General features: G+C 48.4%; 24 non-coding genes across 24 annotated transcripts; all 24 read left to right on the forward strand.

Moving 5' to 3' along the window:
- The first annotated feature begins 425 nt into the window (after positions 1 to 425).
- On the forward strand, positions 426 to 497 carry trnae-cuc (transfer RNA glutamic acid (anticodon CUC)). The gene has a single exon. It is a non-coding gene; the product is annotated as a tRNA-Glu (tRNA).
- Positions 498 to 739: 242 nt separating this feature from the next.
- Positions 740 to 827, forward strand: trnay-gua (transfer RNA tyrosine (anticodon GUA)). The gene is given in 2 exon segments: positions 740 to 776; positions 792 to 827. It is a non-coding gene; the product is annotated as a tRNA-Tyr (tRNA).
- Positions 828 to 2,280: 1,453 nt separating this feature from the next.
- trnae-cuc (transfer RNA glutamic acid (anticodon CUC)) lies at positions 2,281 to 2,352 on the forward strand. The gene has a single exon. It is a non-coding gene; the product is annotated as a tRNA-Glu (tRNA).
- A 242-nt stretch (positions 2,353 to 2,594) lies between these two features.
- On the forward strand, positions 2,595 to 2,682 carry trnay-gua (transfer RNA tyrosine (anticodon GUA)). Its single transcript is given in 2 exon segments — positions 2,595 to 2,631; positions 2,647 to 2,682. It is a non-coding gene; the product is annotated as a tRNA-Tyr (tRNA).
- Positions 2,683 to 4,134: 1,452 nt separating this feature from the next.
- trnae-cuc (transfer RNA glutamic acid (anticodon CUC)) lies at positions 4,135 to 4,206 on the forward strand. Its single transcript has one exon. It is a non-coding gene; the product is annotated as a tRNA-Glu (tRNA).
- Positions 4,207 to 4,448: 242 nt separating this feature from the next.
- Positions 4,449 to 4,536, forward strand: trnay-gua (transfer RNA tyrosine (anticodon GUA)). The gene is given in 2 exon segments: positions 4,449 to 4,485; positions 4,501 to 4,536. It is a non-coding gene; the product is annotated as a tRNA-Tyr (tRNA).
- Positions 4,537 to 5,988: 1,452 nt separating this feature from the next.
- Positions 5,989 to 6,060, forward strand: trnae-cuc (transfer RNA glutamic acid (anticodon CUC)). The gene has a single exon. It is a non-coding gene; the product is annotated as a tRNA-Glu (tRNA).
- A 242-nt stretch (positions 6,061 to 6,302) lies between these two features.
- trnay-gua (transfer RNA tyrosine (anticodon GUA)) lies at positions 6,303 to 6,390 on the forward strand. The gene is given in 2 exon segments: positions 6,303 to 6,339; positions 6,355 to 6,390. It is a non-coding gene; the product is annotated as a tRNA-Tyr (tRNA).
- Positions 6,391 to 7,843: 1,453 nt separating this feature from the next.
- Positions 7,844 to 7,915, forward strand: trnae-cuc (transfer RNA glutamic acid (anticodon CUC)). The gene has a single exon. It is a non-coding gene; the product is annotated as a tRNA-Glu (tRNA).
- Positions 7,916 to 8,157: 242 nt separating this feature from the next.
- Positions 8,158 to 8,245, forward strand: trnay-gua (transfer RNA tyrosine (anticodon GUA)). The gene is given in 2 exon segments: positions 8,158 to 8,194; positions 8,210 to 8,245. It is a non-coding gene; the product is annotated as a tRNA-Tyr (tRNA).
- Positions 8,246 to 9,697: 1,452 nt separating this feature from the next.
- trnae-cuc (transfer RNA glutamic acid (anticodon CUC)) lies at positions 9,698 to 9,769 on the forward strand. Its single transcript has one exon. It is a non-coding gene; the product is annotated as a tRNA-Glu (tRNA).
- Positions 9,770 to 10,011: 242 nt separating this feature from the next.
- trnay-gua (transfer RNA tyrosine (anticodon GUA)) lies at positions 10,012 to 10,099 on the forward strand. Its single transcript is given in 2 exon segments — positions 10,012 to 10,048; positions 10,064 to 10,099. It is a non-coding gene; the product is annotated as a tRNA-Tyr (tRNA).
- Positions 10,100 to 11,551: 1,452 nt separating this feature from the next.
- trnae-cuc (transfer RNA glutamic acid (anticodon CUC)) lies at positions 11,552 to 11,623 on the forward strand. Its single transcript has one exon. It is a non-coding gene; the product is annotated as a tRNA-Glu (tRNA).
- A 242-nt stretch (positions 11,624 to 11,865) lies between these two features.
- trnay-gua (transfer RNA tyrosine (anticodon GUA)) lies at positions 11,866 to 11,953 on the forward strand. The gene is given in 2 exon segments: positions 11,866 to 11,902; positions 11,918 to 11,953. It is a non-coding gene; the product is annotated as a tRNA-Tyr (tRNA).
- A 1,452-nt stretch (positions 11,954 to 13,405) lies between these two features.
- On the forward strand, positions 13,406 to 13,477 carry trnae-cuc (transfer RNA glutamic acid (anticodon CUC)). Its single transcript has one exon. It is a non-coding gene; the product is annotated as a tRNA-Glu (tRNA).
- Positions 13,478 to 13,719: 242 nt separating this feature from the next.
- On the forward strand, positions 13,720 to 13,807 carry trnay-gua (transfer RNA tyrosine (anticodon GUA)). Its single transcript is given in 2 exon segments — positions 13,720 to 13,756; positions 13,772 to 13,807. It is a non-coding gene; the product is annotated as a tRNA-Tyr (tRNA).
- Positions 13,808 to 15,260: 1,453 nt separating this feature from the next.
- On the forward strand, positions 15,261 to 15,332 carry trnae-cuc (transfer RNA glutamic acid (anticodon CUC)). Its single transcript has one exon. It is a non-coding gene; the product is annotated as a tRNA-Glu (tRNA).
- Positions 15,333 to 15,574: 242 nt separating this feature from the next.
- trnay-gua (transfer RNA tyrosine (anticodon GUA)) lies at positions 15,575 to 15,662 on the forward strand. The gene is given in 2 exon segments: positions 15,575 to 15,611; positions 15,627 to 15,662. It is a non-coding gene; the product is annotated as a tRNA-Tyr (tRNA).
- Positions 15,663 to 17,114: 1,452 nt separating this feature from the next.
- On the forward strand, positions 17,115 to 17,186 carry trnae-cuc (transfer RNA glutamic acid (anticodon CUC)). Its single transcript has one exon. It is a non-coding gene; the product is annotated as a tRNA-Glu (tRNA).
- Positions 17,187 to 17,428: 242 nt separating this feature from the next.
- trnay-gua (transfer RNA tyrosine (anticodon GUA)) lies at positions 17,429 to 17,516 on the forward strand. The gene is given in 2 exon segments: positions 17,429 to 17,465; positions 17,481 to 17,516. It is a non-coding gene; the product is annotated as a tRNA-Tyr (tRNA).
- Positions 17,517 to 18,969: 1,453 nt separating this feature from the next.
- On the forward strand, positions 18,970 to 19,041 carry trnae-cuc (transfer RNA glutamic acid (anticodon CUC)). The gene has a single exon. It is a non-coding gene; the product is annotated as a tRNA-Glu (tRNA).
- A 242-nt stretch (positions 19,042 to 19,283) lies between these two features.
- Positions 19,284 to 19,371, forward strand: trnay-gua (transfer RNA tyrosine (anticodon GUA)). The gene is given in 2 exon segments: positions 19,284 to 19,320; positions 19,336 to 19,371. It is a non-coding gene; the product is annotated as a tRNA-Tyr (tRNA).
- A 1,452-nt stretch (positions 19,372 to 20,823) lies between these two features.
- Positions 20,824 to 20,895, forward strand: trnae-cuc (transfer RNA glutamic acid (anticodon CUC)). The gene has a single exon. It is a non-coding gene; the product is annotated as a tRNA-Glu (tRNA).
- A 242-nt stretch (positions 20,896 to 21,137) lies between these two features.
- On the forward strand, positions 21,138 to 21,225 carry trnay-gua (transfer RNA tyrosine (anticodon GUA)). Its single transcript is given in 2 exon segments — positions 21,138 to 21,174; positions 21,190 to 21,225. It is a non-coding gene; the product is annotated as a tRNA-Tyr (tRNA).
- The last annotated feature ends 423 nt before the right edge of the window (positions 21,226 to 21,648 follow it).

Genomic DNA, 21,648 nt, shown 5'->3' on the forward strand with positions numbered 1-21,648 from the left:
CTTCTTCTCCTCAGTTCAATTGTTTGTTTTTGTGGGAAAAGGACGATTATTAGAAAACAAAGAAAAAGGGGAAAAAAAGCATGAGGCGGTGAGGCGACAAAACGCTCGTGGTGGCGGAAATCGGCAGATGTTGTGAAAGGGCCATTCATACGTACAGATGGTATCTCAAACCAAGTATCTACGTAACCCACGGGGTATCTTTTACACGATGTGCGACACAGAAAAATGAACACAATTGCCACTAACCTCTGTCCACAGTCTTGCCCTCAAAATGGGCCCCAAAAGCTGCTGTCTCCTCCCCTTCCTGTCAGATGGTCTGGACACAGGCAGTCTGTCTCAGACAAACAAAATGGCTGTTGTCTTTTTTTGCAAGAAGGCCTATGCCCCCTATCGGGAATTTTCCAATGCCGAGACAACACAACAAGTCCCTGGTGGTCTAGTGGTTAGGATTCGGCGCTCTCACCGCCGCGGCCCGGGTTCGATTCCCGGTCAGGGAACGAGTTTTAACGCAGCTGTCTTTGTCGGCTGGCCCGATTCGCTGGAGAACCAAAAGGACCCGGCAAACGACGGCCTCGTTTCCATCGCAGCAAGCGGGCCAGAGACCAGGCGTAACCCTAAACTGTCGGGGACATTGGCGTTTCTCGGAATGAGCTGCGTTTCCCTTTTTGCCTTCAGTTCGGCGATGTACAAAGGCAGCGCGCCGCTTCGGAGCAAGGATACCCCCCACCAATAGCGCCACCCTTCGATAGCTCAGTTGGTAGAGCGGAGGACTGTAGTCGGGCAGTGTTGAAATCCTTAGGTCGCTGGTTCAAATCCGGCTCGAAGGAGAGTGTTTTGACAGCACAAAGCTTTTGGGTCAGACACATCAGTCGCTTGACATAATTACCCGTGTATTCCGCTGGTTCCCGACCGTGTTCTCGGAGATCTACCGTCTTGACGGTTTTGGCTTCAAGCCTAACAAAGCGTACCTTATTCAAGAGCAAGAGATGTCGTTGAGCTGCTCATTAGTTGAATGGCATCTGCCCAAATAGGGTCGAAATGAAAACCCACAGGGCAGTAGATGTCCGGGAACAGGGTCGGAAACCGCTGCTTCATGCTATTGCGAACGATATTGCCTGTTAAGGGGAGGAAAACACCTTTCATTTTGACATACATGTAATGTCTGCTTTTTCAAGCCATTCGTGACACAATGTGGCTCAAGGGGGTAAAAAAAATCCATCTAAACACGAAAATCACCCAATTAACAGAAAATAACAACCTGTTCAAATTGCAGGATTGCAAGCGTGGTTGCATTTTCCAGGATTGACTTTCGGGCACTTTCCCGGCTGAAACTCAAGAATCTTATTTTGTGATATAGGCCGCTGGTTAGAGTTATCTTTGTAAAAAATGGGTGGCGACACCACAAAGGTCACGTTCCACGGAGATTTGAACTTGGATTACTCAATTGAAAATTCAGAAGGCTAAGCATTACACCATGGAACCACCACAACTATACCAATCAAAAGAACAACAAGAAACGTGCAGTGGTGAAGCAAGCTTTCCGCACTGGAATTTGGCCGGCTTTAACACAGTATTCTGAGCTACAAACTTACAGACACAGAGTAAAGCTGCCCTACCACCCAACTGACTATGAAAACACGAGGCCTCTAATTACAGCTAGAATGGATGGGTAAAGAGTTGCAGCCTAATGTAGTGTGTGTTGTGTGATGGAGAGGTGTGTGTACAAACCAAACTCAGCAAAGCAGAAAGACAATGCGGCATGGCCAGCAAGGCAGTTGCCCCGCTTAGCAGCTGAGAGGAAGATGATCATGGACAGCATTTACAGCACTGCCTCTGTGCCGCTCGGCCGTTGTTTCTTCTTCTCCTCAGTTCAATTGTTTGTTTTTGTGGGAAAAGGACGATTATTAGAAAACAAAGAAAAAGGGGAAAAAAAGCATGAGGCGGTGAGGCGACAAAACGCTCGTGGTGGCGGAAATCGGCAGATGTTGTGAAAGGGCCATTCATACGTACAGATGGTATCTCAAACCAAGTATCTACGTAACCCACGGGGTATCTTTTACACGATGTGCGACACAGAAAAATGAACACAATTGCCACTAACCTCTGTCCACAGTCTTGCCCTCAAAATGGGCCCCAAAAGCTGCTGTCTCCTCCCCTTCCTGTCAGATGGTCTGGACACAGGCAGTCTGTCTCAGACAAACAAAATGGCTGTTGTCTTTTTTTGCAAGAAGGCCTATGCCCCCTATCGGGAATTTTCCAATGCCGAGACAACACAACAAGTCCCTGGTGGTCTAGTGGTTAGGATTCGGCGCTCTCACCGCCGCGGCCCGGGTTCGATTCCCGGTCAGGGAACGAGTTTTAACGCAGCTGTCTTTGTCGGCTGGCCCGATTCGCTGGAGAACCAAAAGGACCCGGCAAACGACGGCCTCGTTTCCATCGCAGCAAGCGGGCCAGAGACCAGGCGTAACCCTAAACTGTCGGGGACATTGGCGTTTCTCGGAATGAGCTGCGTTTCCCTTTTTGCCTTCAGTTTGGCGATGTACAAAGGCAGCGTGCCGCTTCGGAGCAAGGATACCCCCCACCAATAGCGCCACCCTTCGATAGCTCAGTTGGTAGAGCGGAGGACTGTAGTCGGGCAGTGTTGAAATCCTTAGGTCGCTGGTTCAAATCCGGCTCGAAGGAGAGTGTTTTGACAGCACAAAGCTTTTGGGTCAGACACATCAGTCGCTTGACATAATTACCCGTGTATTCCGCTGGTTCCCGACCGTGTTCTCGGAGATCTACCGTCTTGACGGTTTTGGCTTCAAGCCTAACAAAGCGTACCTTATTCAAGAGCAAGAGATGTCGTTGAGCTGCTCATTAGTTGAATGGCATCTGCCCAAATAGGGTCGAAATGAAAACCCACAGGGCAGTAGATGTCCGGGAACAGGGTCGGAAACCGCTGCTTCATGCTATTGCGAACGATATTGCCTGTTAAGGGGAGGAAAACACCTTTCATTTTGACATACATGTAATGTCTGCTTTTTCAAGCCATTCGTGACACAATGTGGCTCAAGGGGGTAAAAAAAATCCATCTAAACACGAAAATCACCCAATTAACAGAAAATAACAACCTGTTCAAATTGCAGGATTGCAAGCGTGGTTGCATTTTCCAGGATTGACTTTCGGGCACTTTCCCGGCTGAAACTCAAGAATCTTATTTTGTGATATAGGCCGCTGGTTAGAGTTATCTTTGTAAAAAATGGGTGGCGACACCACAAAGGTCACGTTCCACGGAGATTTGAACTTGGATTACTCAATTGAAAATTCAGAAGGCTAAGCATTACACCATGGAACCACCACAACTATACCAATCAAAAGAACAACAAGAAACGTGCAGTGGTGAAGCAAGCTTTCCGCACTGGAATTTGGCCGGCTTTAACACAGTATTCTGAGCTACAAACTTACAGACACAGAGTAAAGCTGCCCTACCACCCAACTGACTATGAAAACACGAGGCCTCTAATTACAGCTAGAATGGATGGGTAAAGAGTTGCAGCCTAATGTAGTGTGTGTTGTGTGATGGACAGGTGTGTGTACAAACCAAACTCAGCAAAGCAGAAAGACAATGCGGCATGGCCAGCAAGGCAGTTGCCCCGCTTAGCAGCTGAGAGGAAGATGATCATGGACAGCATTTACAGCACTGCCTCTGTGCCGCTCGGCCGTTGTTTCTTCTTCTCCTCAGTTCAATTGTTTGTTTTTGTGGGAAAAGGACGATTATTAGAAAACAAAGAAAAAGGGAAAAAAAGCAAGAGGCGCTGAGGCGACAAAACGCTCGTGGTGGAGGAAATCGGCAGATGTTGTGAAAGGGCCATTCATACGAACAGATGGTATCTCAACCCAAGTATCTACGTAACCCACGGGGTATCTTTTACACGATGTGCGACACAGAAAAATGAACACAATTGCCACTAACCTCTGTCCACAGTCTTGCCCTCAAAATGGGCCCCAAAAGCTGCTGTCTCCTCCCCTTCCTGTCAGATGGTCTGGACACAGGCAGTCTGTCTCAGACAAACAAAATGGCTGTTGTCTTTTTTTGCAAGAAGGCCTATGCCCCCTATCGGGAATTTTCCGATGCCGAGACAACACAACAAGTCCCTGGTGGTCTAGTGGTTAGGATTCGGCGCTCTCACCGCCGCGGCCCGGGTTCGATTCCCGGTCAGGGAACGAGTTTTAACGCAGCTGTCTTTGTCGGCTGGCCCGATTCGCTGGAGAACCAAAAGGACCCGGCAAACGACGGCCTCGTTTCCATCGCAGCAAGCGGGCCAGAGACCAGGCGTAACCCTAAACTGTCGGGGACATTGGAGTTTCTCGGAATGAGCTGCGTTTCCCTTTTTGCCTTCAATTCGGCGATGTACAAAGGCAGCGTGCCGCTACGGAGCAAGGATACCCCCCACCAACAGCGACACCCTTCGATAGCTCAGTTGGTAGAGCGGAGGACTGTAGTCGGGCAGTGTTGAAATCCTTAGGTCGCTGGTTCAAATCCGGCTCGAAGGAGAGTGTTTTGACAGCACAAAGCTTTTGGGTCAGACACATCAGTCGCTTGACATAATTACCCGTGTATTCCGCTGGTTCCCGACCGTGTTCTCGGAGATCTACCGTCTTGACGGTTTTGGCTTCAAGCCTAACAAAGCGTACCTTATTCAAGAGCAAGAGATGTCGTTGAGCTGCTCATTAGTTGAATGGCATCTGCCCAAATAGGGTCGAAATGAAAACCCACAGGGCAGTAGATGTCCGGGAACAGGGTCGGAAACCGCTGCTTCATGCTATTGCGAACGATATTGCCTGTTAAGGGGAGGAAAACACCTTTCATTTTGACATACATGTAATGTCTGCTTTTTCAAGCCATTCGTGACACAATGTGGCTCAAGGGGGTAAAAAAAATCCATCTAAACACGAAAATCACCCAATTAACAGAAAATAACAACCTGTTCAAATTGCAGGATTGCAAGCGTGGTTGCATTTTCCAGGATTGACTTTCGGGCACTTTCCCGGCTGAAACTCAAGAATCTTATTTTGTGATATAGGCCGCTGGTTAGAGTTATCTTTGTAAAAAATGGGTGGCGACACCACAAAGGTCACGTTCCACGGAGATTTGAACTTGGATTACTCAATTGAAAATTCAGAAGGCTAAGCATTACACCATGGAACCACCACAACTATACCAATCAAAAGAACAACAAGAAACGTGCAGTGGTGAAGCAAGCTTTCCGCACTGGAATTTGGCCGGCTTTAACACAGTATTCTGAGCTACAAACTTACAGACACAGAGTAAAGCTGCCCTACCACCCAACTGACTATGAAAACACGAGGCCTCTAATTACAGCTAGAATGGATGGGTAAAGAGTTGCAGCCTAATGTAGTGTGTGTTGTGTGATGGAGAGGTGTGTGTACAAACCAAACTCAGCAAAGCAGAAAGACAATGCGGCATGGCCAGCAAGGCAGTTGCCCCGCTTAGCAGCTGAGAGGAAGATGATCATGGACAGCATTTACAGCACTGCCTCTGTGCCGCTCGGCCGTTGTTTCTTCTTCTCCTCAGTTCAATTGTTTGTTTTTGTGGGAAAAGGACGATTATTAGAAAACAAAGAAAAAGGGAAAAAAAGCAAGAGGCGCTGAGGCGACAAAACGCTCGTGGTGGAGGAAATCGGCAGATGTTGTGAAAGGGCCATTCATACGAACAGATGGTATCTCAACCCAAGTATCTACGTAACCCACGGGGTATCTTTTACACGATGTGCGACACAGAAAAATGAACACAATTGCCACTAACCTCTGTCCACAGTCTTGCCCTCAAAATGGGCCCCAAAAGCTGCTGTCTCCTCCCCTTCCTGTCAGATGGTCTGGACACAGGCAGTCTGTCTCAGACAAACAAAATGGCTGTTGTCTTTTTTTGCAAGAAGGCCTATGCCCCCTATCGGGAATTTTCCGATGCCGAGACAACACAACAAGTCCCTGGTGGTCTAGTGGTTAGGATTCGGCGCTCTCACCGCCGCGGCCCGGGTTCGATTCCCGGTCAGGGAACGAGTTTTAACGCAGCTGTCTTTGTCGGCTGGCCCGATTCGCTGGAGAACCAAAAGGACCCGGCAAACGACGGCCTCGTTTCCATCGCAGCAAGCGGGCCAGAGACCAGGCGTAACCCTAAACTGTCGGGGACATTGGAGTTTCTCGGAATGAGCTGCGTTTCCCTTTTTGCCTTCAATTCGGCGATGTACAAAGGCAGCGTGCCGCTACGGAGCAAGGATACCCCCCACCAACAGCGACACCCTTCGATAGCTCAGTTGGTAGAGCGGAGGACTGTAGTCGGGCAGTGTTGAAATCCTTAGGTCGCTGGTTCAAATCCGGCTCGAAGGAGAGTGTTTTGACAGCACAAAGCTTTTGGGTCAGACACATCAGTCGCTTGACATAATTACCCGTGTATTCCGCTGGTTCCCGACCGTGTTCTCGGAGATCTACCGTCTTGACGGTTTTGGCTTCAAGCCTAACAAAGCGTACCTTATTCAAGAGCAAGAGATGTCGTTGAGCTGCTCATTAGTTGAATGGCATCTGCCCAAATAGGGTCGAAATGAAAACCCACAGGGCAGTAGATGTCCGGGAACAGGGTCGGAAACCGCTGCTTCATGCTATTGCGAACGATATTGCCTGTTAAGGGGAGGAAAACACCTTTCATTGTGACATACATGTAATGTCTGCTTTTTCAAGCCATTCGTGACACAATGTGGCTCAAGGGGGTAAAAAAAATCCATCTAAACACGAAAATCACCCAATTAACAGAAAATAACAACCTGTTCAAATTGCAGGATTGCAAGCGTGGTTGCATTTTCCAGGATTGACTTTCGGGCACTTTCCCGGCTGAAACTCAAGAATCTTATTTTGTGATATAGGCCGCTGGTTAGAGTTATCTTTGTAAAAAATGGGTGGCGACACCACAAAGGTCACGTTCCACGGAGATTTGAACTTGGATTACTCAATTGAAAATTCAGAAGGCTAAGCATTACACCATGGAACCACCACAACTATACCAATCAAAAGAACAACAAGAAACGTGCAGTGGTGAAGCAAGCTTTCCGCACTGGAATTTGGCCGGCTTTAACACAGTATTCTGAGCTACAAACTTACAGACACAGAGTAAAGCTGCCCTACCACCCAACTGACTATGAAAACACGAGGCCTCTAATTACAGCTAGAATGGATGGGTAAAGAGTTGCAGCCTAATGTAGTGTGTGTTGTGTGATGGACAGGTGTGTGTACAAACCAAACTCAGCAAAGCAGAAAGACAATGCGGCATGGCCAGCAAGGCAGTTGCCCCGCTTAGCAGCTGAGAGGAAGATGATCATGGACAGCATTTACAGCACTGCCTCTGTGCCGCTCGGCCGTTGTTTCTTCTTCTCCTCAGTTCAATTGTTTGTTTTTGTGGGAAAAGGACGATTATTAGAAAACAAAGAAAAAGGGGAAAAAAAGCATGAGGCGGTGAGGCGACAAAACGCTCGTGGTGGCGGAAATCGGCAGATGTTGTGAAAGGGCCATTCATACGTACAGATGGTATCTCAACCCAAGTATCTACGTAACCCACGGGGTATCTTTTACACGATGTGCGACACAGAAAAATGAACACAATTGCCACTAACCTCTGTCCACAGTCTTGCCCTCAAAATGGGCCCCAAAAGCTGCTGTCTCCTCCCCTTCCTGTCAGATGGTCTGGACACAGGCAGTCTGTCTCAGACAAACAAAATGGCTGTTGTCTTTTTTTGCAAGAAGGCCTATGCCCCCTATCGGGAATTTTCCGATGCCGAGACAACACAACAAGTCCCTGGTGGTCTAGTGGTTAGGATTCGGCGCTCTCACCGCCGCGGCCCGGGTTCGATTCCCGGTCAGGGAACGAGTTTTAACGCAGCTGTCTTTGTCGGCTGGCCCGATTCGCTGGAGAACCAAAAGGACCCGGCAAACGACGGCCTCGTTTCCATCGCAGCAAGCGGGCCAGAGACCAGGCGTAACCCTAAACTGTCGGGGACATTGGAGTTTCTCGGAATGAGCTGCGTTTCCCTTTTTGCCTTCAATTCGGCGATGTACAAAGGCAGCGTGCCGCTACGGAGCAAGGATACCCCCCACCAACAGCGACACCCTTCGATAGCTCAGTTGGTAGAGCGGAGGACTGTAGTCGGGCAGTGTTGAAATCCTTAGGTCGCTGGTTCAAATCCGGCTCGAAGGAGAGTGTTTTGACAGCACAAAGCTTTTGGGTCAGACACATCAGTCGCTTGACATAATTACCCGTGTATTCCGCTGGTTCCCGACCGTGTTCTCGGAGATCTACCGTCTTGACGGTTTTGGCTTCAAGCCTAACAAAGCGTACCTTATTCAAGAGCAAGAGATGTCGTTGAGCTGCTCATTAGTTGAATGGCATCTGCCCAAATAGGGTCGAAATGAAAACCTACAGGGCAGTAGATGTCCGGGAACGGGGTCGGAAACCGCTGCTTCACGCTATTGCGAACGATATTGCCTGTTAAGGGGAGGAAAACACCTTTCATTTTGACATACATGTAATGTCTGCTTTTTCAAGCCATTCGTGACACAATGTGGCTCAAGGGGAAAAAAAAAATCCATCTAAACACGAAAATCACCCAATTAACAGAAAATAACAACCTGTTCAAATTGCAGGATTGCAAGCGTGGTTGCATTTTCCAGGATTGACTTTCGGGCACTTTCCCGGCTGAAACTCAAGAATCTTATTTTGTGATATAGGCCGCTGGTTAGAGTTATCTTTGTAAAAAATGGGTGGCGACACCACAAAGGTCACGTTCCACGGAGATTTGAACTTGGATTACTCAATTGAAAATTCAGAAGGCTAAGCATTACACCATGGAACCACCACAACTATACCAATCAAAAGAACAACAAGAAACGTGCAGTGGTGAAGCAAGCTTTCCGCACTGGAATTTGGCCGGCTTTAACACAGTATTCTGAGCTACAAACTTACAGACACAGAGTAAAGCTGCCCTACCACCCAACTGACTATGAAAACACGAGGCCTCTAATTACAGCTAGAATGGATGGGTAAAGAGTTGCAGCCTAATGTAGTGTGTGTTGTGTGATGGACAGGTGTGTGTACAAACCAAACTCAGCAAAGCAGAAAGACAATGCGGCATGGCCAGCAAGGCAGTTGCCCCGCTTAGCAGCTGAGAGGAAGATGATCATGGACAGCATTTACAGCACTGCCTCTGTGCCGCTCGGCCGTTGTTTCTTCTTCTCCTCAGTTCAATTGTTTGTTTTTGTGGGAAAAGGACGATTATTAGAAAACAAAGAAAAAGGGAAAAAAAGCAAGAGGCGCTGAGGCGACAAAACGCTCGTGGTGGAGGAAATCGGCAGATGTTGTGAAAGGGCCATTCATACGAACAGATGGTATCTCAACCCAAGTATCTACGTAACCCACGGGGTATCTTTTACACGATGTGCGACACAGAAAAATGAACACAATTGCCACTAACCTCTGTCCACAGTCTTGCCCTCAAAATGGGCCCCAAAAGCTGCTGTCTCCTCCCCTTCCTGTCAGATGGTCTGGACACAGGCAGTCTGTCTCAGACAAACAAAATGGCTGTTGTCTTTTTTTGCAAGAAGGCCTATGCCCCCTATCGGGAATTTTCCGATGCCGAGACAACACAACAAGTCCCTGGTGGTCTAGTGGTTAGGATTCGGCGCTCTCACCGCCGCGGCCCGGGTTCGATTCCCGGTCAGGGAACGAGTTTTAACGCAGCTGTCTTTGTCGGCTGGCCCGATTCGCTGGAGAACCAAAAGGACCCGGCAAACGACGGCCTCGTTTCCATCGCAGCAAGCGGGCCAGAGACCAGGCGTAACCCTAAACTGTCGGGGACATTGGAGTTTCTCGGAATGAGCTGCGTTTCCCTTTTTGCCTTCAATTCGGCGATGTACAAAGGCAGCGTGCCGCTACGGAGCAAGGATACCCCCCACCAACAGCGACACCCTTCGATAGCTCAGTTGGTAGAGCGGAGGACTGTAGTCGGGCAGTGTTGAAATCCTTAGGTCGCTGGTTCAAATCCGGCTCGAAGGAGAGTGTTTTGACAGCACAAAGCTTTTGGGTCAGACACATCAGTCGCTTGACATAATTACCCGTGTATTCCGCTGGTTCCCGACCGTGTTCTCGGAGATCTACCGTCTTGACGGTTTTGGCTTCAAGCCTAACAAAGCGTACCTTATTCAAGAGCAAGAGATGTCGTTGAGCTGCTCATTAGTTGAATGGCATCTGCCCAAATAGGGTCGAAATGAAAACCTACAGGGCAGTAGATGTCCGGGAACGGGGTCGGAAACCGCTGCTTCACGCTATTGCGAACGATATTGCCTGTTAAGGGGAGGAAAACACCTTTCATTTTGACATACATGTAATGTCTGCTTTTTCAAGCCATTCGTGACACAATGTGGCTCAAGGGGAAAAAAAAAATCCATCTAAACACGAAAATCACCCAATTAACAGAAAATAACAACCTGTTCAAATTGCAGGATTGCAAGCGTGGTTGCATTTTCCAGGATTGACTTTCGGGCACTTTCCCGGCTGAAACTCAAGAATCTTATTTTGTGATATAGGCCGCTGGTTAGAGTTATCTTTGTAAAAAATGGGTGGCGACACCACAAAGGTCACGTTCCACGGAGATTTGAACTTGGATTACTCAATTGAAAATTCAGAAGGCTAAGCATTACACCATGGAACCACCACAACTATACCAATCAAAAGAACAACAAGAAACGTGCAGTGGTGAAGCAAGCTTTCCGCACTGGAATTTGGCCGGCTTTAACACAGTATTCTGAGCTACAAACTTACAGACACAGAGTAAAGCTGCCCTACCACCCAACTGACTATGAAAACACGAGGCCTCTAATTACAGCTAGAATGGATGGGTAAAGAGTTGCAGCCTAATGTAGTGTGTGTTGTGTGATGGACAGGTGTGTGTACAAACCAAACTCAGCAAAGCAGAAAGACAATGCGGCATGGCCAGCAAGGCAGTTGCCCCGCTTAGCAGCTGAGAGGAAGATGATCATGGACAGCATTTACAGCACTGCCTCTGTGCCGCTCGGCCGTTGTTTCTTCTTCTCCTCAGTTCAATTGTTTGTTTTTGTGGGAAAAGGACGATTATTAGAAAACAAAGAAAAAGGGAAAAAAAGCAAGAGGCGCTGAGGCGACAAAACGCTCGTGGTGGAGGAAATCGGCAGATGTTGTGAAAGGGCCATTCATACGAACAGATGGTATCTCAACCCAAGTATCTACGTAACCCACGGGGTATCTTTTACACGATGTGCGACACAGAAAAATGAACACAATTGCCACTAACCTCTGTCCACAGTCTTGCCCTCAAAATGGGCCCCAAAAGCTGCTGTCTCCTCCCCTTCCTGTCAGATGGTCTGGACACAGGCAGTCTGTCTCAGACAAACAAAATGGCTGTTGTCTTTTTTTGCAAGAAGGCCTATGCCCCCTATCGGGAATTTTCCGATGCCGAGACAACACAACAAGTCCCTGGTGGTCTAGTGGTTAGGATTCGGCGCTCTCACCGCCGCGGCCCGGGTTCGATTCCCGGTCAGGGAACGAGTTTTAACGCAGCTGTCTTTGTCGGCTGGCCCGATTCGCTGGAGAACCAAAAGGACCCGGCAAACGACGGCCTCGTTTCCATCGCAGCAAGCGGGCCAGAGACCAGGCGTAACCCTAAACTGTCGGGGACATTGGAGTTTCTCGGAATGAGCTGCGTTTCCCTTTTTGCCTTCAATTCGGCGATGTACAAAGGCAGCGTGCCGCTACGGAGCAAGGATACCCCCCACCAACAGCGACACCCTTCGATAGCTCAGTTGGTAGAGCGGAGGACTGTAGTCGGGCAGTGTTGAAATCCTTAGGTCGCTGGTTCAAATCCGGCTCGAAGGAGAGTGTTTTGACAGCACAAAGCTTTTGGGTCAGACACATCAGTCGCTTGACATAATTACCCGTGTATTCCGCTGGTTCCCGACCGTGTTCTCGGAGATCTACCGTCTTGACGGTTTTGGCTTCAAGCCTAACAAAGCGTACCTTATTCAAGAGCAAGAGATGTCGTTGAGCTGCTCATTAGTTGAATGGCATCTGCCCAAATAGGGTCGAAATGAAAACCTACAGGGCAGTAGATGTCCGGGAACGGGGTCGGAAACCGCTGCTTCACGCTATTGCGAACGATATTGCCTGTTAAGGGGAGGAAAACACCTTTCATTTTGACATACATGTAATGTCTGCTTTTTCAAGCCATTCGTGACACAATGTGGCTCAAGGGGAAAAAAAAAATCCATCTAAACACGAAAATCACCCAATTAACAGAAAATAACAACCTGTTCAAATTGCAGGATTGCAAGCGTGGTTGCATTTTCCAGGATTGACTTTCGGGCACTTTCCCGGCTGAAACTCAAGAATCTTATTTTGTGATATAGGCCGCTGGTTAGAGTTATCTTTGTAAAAAATGGGTGGCGACACCACAAAGGTCACGTTCCACGGAGATTTGAACTTGGATTACTCAATTGAAAATTCAGAAGGCTAAGCATTACACCATGGAACCACCACAACTATACCAATCAAAAGAACAACAAGAAACGTGCAGTGGTGAAGCAAGCTTTCCGCACTGGAATTTGGCCGGCTTTAACACAGTATTCTGAGCTACAAACTTACAGACACAGAGTAAAGCTGCCCTACCACCCAACTGACTATGAAAACACGAGGCCTCTAATTACAGCTAGAATGGATGGGTAAAGAGTTGCAGCCTAATGTAGTGTGTGTTGTGTGATGGACAGGTGTGTGTACAAACCAAACTCAGCAAAGCAGAAAGACAATGCGGCATGGCCAGCAAGGCAGTTGCCCCGCTTAGCAGCTGAGAGGAAGATGATCATGGACAGCATTTACAGCACTGCCTCTGTGCCGCTCGGCCGTTGTTTCTTCTTCTCCTCAGTTCAATTGTTTGTTTTTGTGGGAAAAGGACGATTATTAGAAAACAAAGAAAAAGGGAAAAAAAGCATGAGGCGCTGAGGCGACAAAACGCTCGTGGAGGAGGAAATCGGCAGATGTTGTGAAAGGGCCATTCATACGAACAGATGGTATCTCAACCCAAGTATCTACGTAACCCACGGGGTATCTTTTACACGATGTGTGACACAGAAAAATGAACACAATTGCCACTAACCTCTGTCCACAGTCTTGCCCTCAAAATGGGCCCCAAAAGCTGCTGTCTCCTCCCCTTCCTGTCAGATGGTCTGGACACAGGCAGTCTGTCTCAGACAAACAAAATGGCTGTTGTCTTTTTTTGCAAGAAGGCCTATGCCCCCTATCGGGAATTTTCCGATGCCGAGACAACACAACAAGTCCCTGGTGGTCTAGTGGTTAGGATTCGGCGCTCTCACCGCCGCGGCCCGGGTTCGATTCCCGGTCAGGGAACGAGTTTTAACGCAGCTGTCTTTGTCGGCTGGCCCGATTCGCTGGAGAACCAAAAGGACCCGGCAAACGACGGCCTCGTTTCCATCGCAGCAAGCGGGCCAGAGACCAGGCGTAACCCTAAACTGTCGGGGACATTGGAGTTTCTCGGAATGAGCTGCGTTTCCCTTTTTGCCTTCAATTCGGCGATGTACAAAGGCAGCGTGCCGCTTCGGAGCAAGGATACCCCCCACCAATAGCGCCACCCTTCGATAGCTCAGTTGGTAGAGCGGAGGACTGTAGTCGGGCAGTGTTGAAATCCTTAGGTCGCTGGTTCAAATCCGGCTCGAAGGAGAGTGTTTTGACAGCACAAAGCTTTTGGGTCAGACACATCAGTCGCTTGACATAATTACCCGTGTATTCCGCTGGTTCCCGACCGTGTTCTCGGAGATCTACCGTCTTGACGGTTTTGGCTTCAAGCCTAACAAAGCGTACCTTATTCAAGAGCAAGAGATGTCGTTGAGCTGCTCATTAGTTGAATGGCATCTGCCCAAATAGGGTCGAAATGAAAACCCACAGGGCAGTAGATGTCCGGGAACAGGGTCGGAAACCGCTGCTTCATGCTATTGCGAACGATATTGCCTGTTAAGGGGAGGAAAACACCTTTCATTTTGACATACATGTAATGTCTGCTTTTTCAAGCCATTCGTGACACAATGTGGCTCAAGGGGGTAAAAAAAATCCATCTAAACACGAAAATCACCCAATTAACAGAAAATAACAACCTGTTCAAATTGCAGGATTGCAAGCGTGGTTGCATTTTCCAGGATTGACTTTCGGGCACTTTCCCGGCTGAAACTCAAGAATCTTATTTTGTGATATAGGCCGCTGGTTAGAGTTATCTTTGTAAAAAATGGGTGGCGACACCACAAAGGTCACGTTCCACGGAGATTTGAACTTGGATTACTCAATTGAAAATTCAGAAGGCTAAGCATTACACCATGGAACCACCACAACTATACCAATCAAAAGAACAACAAGAAACGTGCAGTGGTGAAGCAAGCTTTCCGCACTGGAATTTGGCCGGCTTTAACACAGTATTCTGAGCTACAAACTTACAGACACAGAGTAAAGCTGCCCTACCACCCAACTGACTATGAAAACACGAGGCCTCTAATTACAGCTAGAATGGATGGGTAAAGAGTTGCAGCCTAATGTAGTGTGTGTTGTGTGATGGAGAGGTGTGTGTACAAACCAAACTCAGCAAAGCAGAAAGACAATGCGGCATGGCCAGCAAGGCAGTTGCCCCGCTTAGCAGCTGAGAGGAAGATGATCATGGACAGCATTTACAGCACTGCCTCTGTGCCGCTCGGCCGTTGTTTCTTCTTCTCCTCAGTTCAATTGTTTGTTTTTGTGGGAAAAGGACGATTATTAGAAAACAAAGAAAAAGGGGAAAAAAAGCATGAGGCGGTGAGGCGACAAAACGCTCGTGGTGGCGGAAATCGGCAGATGTTGTGAAAGGGCCATTCATACGTACAGATGGTATCTCAAACCAAGTATCTACGTAACCCACGGGGTATCTTTTACACGATGTGCGACACAGAAAAATGAACACAATTGCCACTAACCTCTGTCCACAGTCTTGCCCTCAAAATGGGCCCCAAAAGCTGCTGTCTCCTCCCCTTCCTGTCAGATGGTCTGGACACAGGCAGTCTGTCTCAGACAAACAAAATGGCTGTTGTCTTTTTTTGCAAGAAGGCCTATGCCCCCTATCGGGAATTTTCCAATGCCGAGACAACACAACAAGTCCCTGGTGGTCTAGTGGTTAGGATTCGGCGCTCTCACCGCCGCGGCCCGGGTTCGATTCCCGGTCAGGGAACGAGTTTTAACGCAGCTGTCTTTGTCGGCTGGCCCGATTCGCTGGAGAACCAAAAGGACCCGGCAAACGACGGCCTCGTTTCCATCGCAGCAAGCGGGCCAGAGACCAGGCGTAACCCTAAACTGTCGGGGACATTGGCGTTTCTCGGAATGAGCTGCGTTTCCCTTTTTGCCTTCAGTTCGGCGATGTACAAAGGCAGCGCGCCGCTTCAGAGCAAGGATACCCCCCACCAATAGCGCCACCCTTCGATAGCTCAGTTGGTAGAGCGGAGGACTGTAGTCGGGCAGTGTTGAAATCCTTAGGTCGCTGGTTCAAATCCGGCTCGAAGGAGAGTGTTTTGACAGCACAAAGCTTTTGGGTCAGACACATCAGTCGCTTGACATAATTACCCGTGTATTCCGCTGGTTCCCGACCGTGTTCTCGGAGATCTACCGTCTTGACGGTTTTGGCTTCAAGCCTAACAAAGCGTACCTTATTCAAGAGCAAGAGATGTCGTTGAGCTGCTCATTAGTTGAATGGCATCTGCCCAAATAGGGTCGAAATGAAAACCTACAGGGCAGTAGATGTCCGGGAACGGGGTCGGAAACCGCTGCTTCATGCTATTGCGAACGATATTGCCTGTTAAGGGGAGGAAAACACCTTTCATTTTGACATACATGTAATGTCTGCTTTTTCAAGCCATTCGTGACACAATGTGGCTCAAGGGGAAAAAAAAAATCCATCTAAACACGAAAATCACCCAATTAACAGAAAATAACAACCTGTTCAAATTGCAGGATTGCAAGCGTGGTTGCATTTTCCAGGATTGACTTTCGGGCACTTTCCCGGCTGAAACTCAAGAATCTTATTTTGTGATATAGGCCGCTGGTTAGAGTTATCTTTGTAAAAAATGGGTGGCGACACCACAAAGGTCACGTTCCACGGAGATTTGAACTTGGATTACTCAATTGAAAATTCAGAAGGCTAAGCATTACACCATGGAACCACCACAACTATACCAATCAAAAGAACAACAAGAAACGTGCAGTGGTGAAGCAAGCTTTCCGCACTGGAATTTGGCCGGCTTTAACACAGTATTCTGAGCTACAAACTTACAGACACAGAGTAAAGCTGCCCTACCACCCAACTGACTATGAAAACACGAGGCCTCTAATTACAGCTAGAATGGATGGGTAAAGAGTTGCAGCCTAATGTAGTGTGTGTTGTGTGATGGACAGGTGTGTGTACAAACCAAACTCAGCAAAGCAGAAAGACAATGCGGCATGGCCAGCAAGGCAGTTGCCCCGCTTAGCAGCTGAGAGGAAGATGATCATGGACAGCATTTACAGCACTGCCTCTGTGCCGCTCGGCCGTTGTTTCTTCTTCTCCTCAGTTCAATTGTTTGTTTTTGTGGGAAAAGGACGATTATTAGAAAACAAAGAAAAAGGGAAAAAAAGCATTAGGCGCTGAGGCGACAAAACGCTCGTGGAGGAGGAAATCGGCAGATGTTGTGAAAGGGCCATTCATACGAACAGATGGTATCTCAACCCAAGTATCTACGTAACCCACGGGGTATCTTTTACACGATGTGTGACACAGAAAAATGAACACAATTGCCACTAACCTCTGTCCACAGTCTTGCCCTCAAAATGGGCCCCAAAAGCTGCTGTCTCCTCCCCTTCCTGTCAGATGGTCTGGACACAGGCAGTCTGTCTCAGACAAACAAAATGGCTGTTGTCTTTTTTTGCAAGAAGGCCTATGCCCCCTATCGGGAATTTTCCGATGCCGAGACAACACAACAAGTCCCTGGTGGTCTAGTGGTTAGGATTCGGCGCTCTCACCGCCGCGGCCCGGGTTCGATTCCCGGTCAGGGAACGAGTTTTAACGCAGCTGTCTTTGTCGGCTGGCCCGATTCGCTGGAGAACCAAAAGGACCCGGCAAACGACGGCCTCGTTTCCATCGCAGCAAGCGGGCCAGAGACCAGGCGTAACCCTAAACTGTCGGGGACATTGGAGTTTCTCGGAATGAGCTGCGTTTCCCTTTTTGCCTTCAATTCGGCGATGTACAAAGGCAGCGTGCCGCTTCGGAGCAAGGATACCCCCCACCAATAGCGCCACCCTTCGATAGCTCAGTTGGTAGAGCGGAGGACTGTAGTCGGGCAGTGTTGAAATCCTTAGGTCGCTGGTTCAAATCCGGCTCGAAGGAGAGTGTTTTGACAGCACAAAGCTTTTGGGTCAGACACATCAGTCGCTTGACATAATTACCCGTGTATTCCGCTGGTTCCCGACCGTGTTCTCGGAGATCTACCGTCTTGACGGTTTTGGCTTCAAGCCTAACAAAGCGTACCTTATTCAAGAGCAAGAGATGTCGTTGAGCTGCTCATTAGTTGAATGGCATCTGCCCAAATAGGGTCGAAATGAAAACCCACAGGGCAGTAGATGTCCGGGAACAGGGTCGGAAACCGCTGCTTCATGCTATTGCGAACGATATTGCCTGTTAAGGGGAGGAAAACACCTTTCATTTTGACATACATGTAATGTCTGCTTTTTCAAGCCATTCGTGACACAATGTGGCTCAAGGGGGTAAAAAAAATCCATCTAAACACGAAAATCACCCAATTAACAGAAAATAACAACCTGTTCAAATTGCAGGATTGCAAGCGTGGTTGCATTTTCCAGGATTGACTTTCGGGCACTTTCCCGGCTGAAACTCAAGAATCTTATTTTGTGATATAGGCCGCTGGTTAGAGTTATCTTTGTAAAAAATGGGTGGCGACACCACAAAGGTCACGTTCCACGGAGATTTGAACTTGGATTACTCAATTGAAAATTCAGAAGGCTAAGCATTACACCATGGAACCAGCACAACTATACCAATCAAAAGAACAACAAGAAACGTGCAGTGGTGAAGCAAGCTTTCCGCACTGGAATTTGGCCGGCTTTAACACAGTATTCTGAGCTACAAACTTACAGACACAGAGTAAAGCTGCCCTACCACCCAACTGACTATGAAAACACGAGGCCTCTAATTACAGCTAGAATGGATGGGTAAAGAGTTGCAGCCTAATGTAGTGTGTGTTGTGTGATGGAGAGGTGTGTGTACAAACCAAACTCAGCAAAGCAGAAAGACAATGCGGCATGGCCAGCAAGGCAGTTGCCCCGCTTAGCAGCTGAGAGGAAGATGATCATGGACAGCATTTACAGCACTGCCTCTGTGCCGCTCGGCCGTTGTTTCTTCTTCTCCTCAGTTCAATTGTTTGTTTTTGTGGGAAAAGGACGATTATTAGAAAACAAAGAAAAAGGGGAAAAAAAGCATGAGGCGGTGAGGCGACAAAACGCTCGTGGTGGCGGAAATCGGCAGATGTTGTGAAAGGGCCATTCATACGTACAGATGGTATCTCAAACCAAGTATCTACGTAACCCACGGGGTATCTTTTACACGATGTGCGACACAGAAAAATGAACACAATTGCCACTAACCTCTGTCCACAGTCTTGCCCTCAAAATGGGCCCCAAAAGCTGCTGTCTCCTCCCCTTCCTGTCAGATGGTCTGGACACAGGCAGTCTGTCTCAGACAAACAAAATGGCTGTTGTCTTTTTTTGCAAGCAGGCCTATGCCCCCTATCGGGAATTTTCCAATGCCGAGACAACACAACAAGTCCCTGGTGGTCTAGTGGTTAGGATTCGGCGCTCTCACCGCCGCGGCCCGGGTTCGATTCCCGGTCAGGGAACGAGTTTTAACGCAGCTGTCTTTGTCGGCTGGCCCGATTCGCTGGAGAACCAAAAGGACCCGGCAAACGACGGCCTCGTTTCCATCGCAGCAAGCGGGCCAGAGACCAGGCGTAACCCTAAACTGTCGGGGACATTGGCGTTTCTCGGAATGAGCTGCGTTTCCCTTTTTGCCTTCAGTTCGGCGATGTACAAAGGCAGCGCGCCGCTTCGGAGCAAGGATACCCCCCACCAATAGCGCCACCCTTCGATAGCTCAGTTGGTAGAGTGGAGGACTGTAGTCGGGCAGTGTTGAAATCCTTAGGTCGCTGGTTCAAATCCGGCTCGAAGGAGAGTGTTTTGACAGCACAAAGCTTTTGGGTCAGACACATCAGTCGCTTGACATAATTACCCGTGTATTCCGCTGGTTCCCGACCGTGTTCTCGGAGATCTACCGTCTTGACGGTTTTGGCTTCAAGCCTAACAAAGCGTACCTTATTCAAGAGCAAGAGATGTCGTTGAGCTGCTCATTAGTTGAATGGCATCTGCCCAAATAGGGTCGAAATGAAAACCCACAGGGCAGTAGATGTCCGGGAACAGGGTCGGAAACCGCTGCTTCATGCTATTGCGAACGATATTGCCTGTTAAGGGGAGGAAAACACCTTTCATTTTGACATACATGTAATGTCTGCTTTTTCAAGCCATTCGTGACACAATGTGGCTCAAGGGGGTAAAAAAAATCCATCTAAACACGAAAATCACCCAATTAACAGAAAATAACAACCTGTTCAAATTGCAGGATTGCAAGCGTGGTTGCATTTTCCAGGATTGACTTTCGGGCACTTTCCCGGCTGAAACTCAAGAATCTTATTTTGTGATATAGGCCGCTGGTTAGAGTTATCTTTGTAAAAAAAGGGTGGCGACACCACAAAGGTCACGTTCCACGGAGATTTGAACTTGGATTACTCAATTGAAAATTCAGAAGGCTAACCATTACACCATGGAACCAGCACAACTATACCAATCAAAAGAACAACAAGAAACGTGCAGTGGTGAAGCAAGCTTTCCGCACTGGAATTTGGCCGGCTTTAACACAGTATTCTGAGCTACAAACTTACAGACACAGAGTAAAGCTGCCCTACCACCCAACTGACTATGAAAACACGAGGCCTCTAATTACAGCTAGAATGGATGGGTAAAGAGTTGCAGCCTAATGTAGTGTGTGTTGTGTGATGGACAGGTGTGTGTACAAACCAAACTCAGCAAAGCAGAAAGACAATGCGGCATGGCCAGCAAGGCAGTTGCCCCGCTTAGCAGCTGAGAGGAAGATGATCATGGACAGCATTTACAGCACTGCCTCTGTGCCGCTCGGCCGTTGTTTCTTCTTCTCCTCAGTTCAATTGTTTGTTTTTGTGGGAAAAGGACGATTATTAGAAAACAAAGAAAAAGGGAAAAAAAGCATGAGGCGCTGAGGCGACAAAACGCTCGTGGTGGAGGAAATCGGCAGATGTTGTGAAAGGGCCATTCATACGAACAGATGGTATCTCAACCCAAGTATCTACGTAACCCACGGGGTATCTTTTACACGATGTGCGACACAGAAAAATGAACACAATTGCCACTAACCTCTGTCCACAGTCTTGCCCTCAAAATGGGCCCCAAAAGCTGCTGTCTCCTCCCCTTCCTGTCAGATGGTCTGGACACAGGCAGTCTGTCTCAGACAAACAAAATGGCTGTTGTCTTTTTTTGCAAGAAGGCCTATGCCCCCTATCGGGAATTTTCCGATGCCGAGACAACACAACAAGTCCTTGGTGGTCTAGTGGTTAGGATTCGGCGCTCTCACCGCCGCGGCCCGGGTTCGATTCCCGGTCAGGGAACGAGTTTTAACGCAGCTGTCTTTGTCGGCTGGCCCGATTCGCTGGAGAACCAAAAGGACCCGGCAAACGACGGCCTCGTTTCCATCGCAGCAAGCGGGCCAGAGACCAGGCGTAACCCTAAACTGTCGGGGACATTGGAGTTTCTCGGAATGAGCTGCGTTTCCCTTTTTGCCTTCAATTCGGCGATGTACAAAGGCAGCGTGCCGCTACGGAGCAAGGATACCCCCCACCAATGGCGACACCCTTCGATAGCTCAGTTGGTAGAGCGGAGGACTGTAGTCGGGCAGTGTTGAAATCCTTAGGTCGCTGGTTCAAATCCGGCTCGAAGGAGAGTGTTTTGACAGCACAAAGCTTTTGGGTCAGACACATCAGTCGCTTGACATAATTACCCGTGTATTCCGCTGGTTCCCGACCGTGTTCTCGGAGATCTACCGTCTTGACGGTTTTGGCTTCAAGCCTAACAAAGCGTACCTTATTCAAGAGCAAGAGATGTCGTTGAGCTGCTCATTAGTTGAATGGCATCTGCCCAAATAGGGTCGAAATGAAAACCTACAGGGCAGTAGATGTCCGGGAACGGGGTCGGAAACCGCTGCTTCACGCTATTGCGAACGATATTGCCTGTTAAGGGGAGGAAAACACCTTTCATTTTGACATACATGTAATGTCTGCTTTTTCAAGCCATTCGTGACACAATGTGGCTCAAGGGGGAAAAAAAAATCCATCTAAACACGAAAATCACCCAATTAACAGAAA

The sequence above is a fragment of the Conger conger genome, chromosome 13 (genome assembly GCF_963514075.1).
Source record: "Conger conger chromosome 13, fConCon1.1, whole genome shotgun sequence".
Taxonomy (NCBI): Eukaryota; Metazoa; Chordata; class Actinopteri; order Anguilliformes; family Congridae; genus Conger; species Conger conger.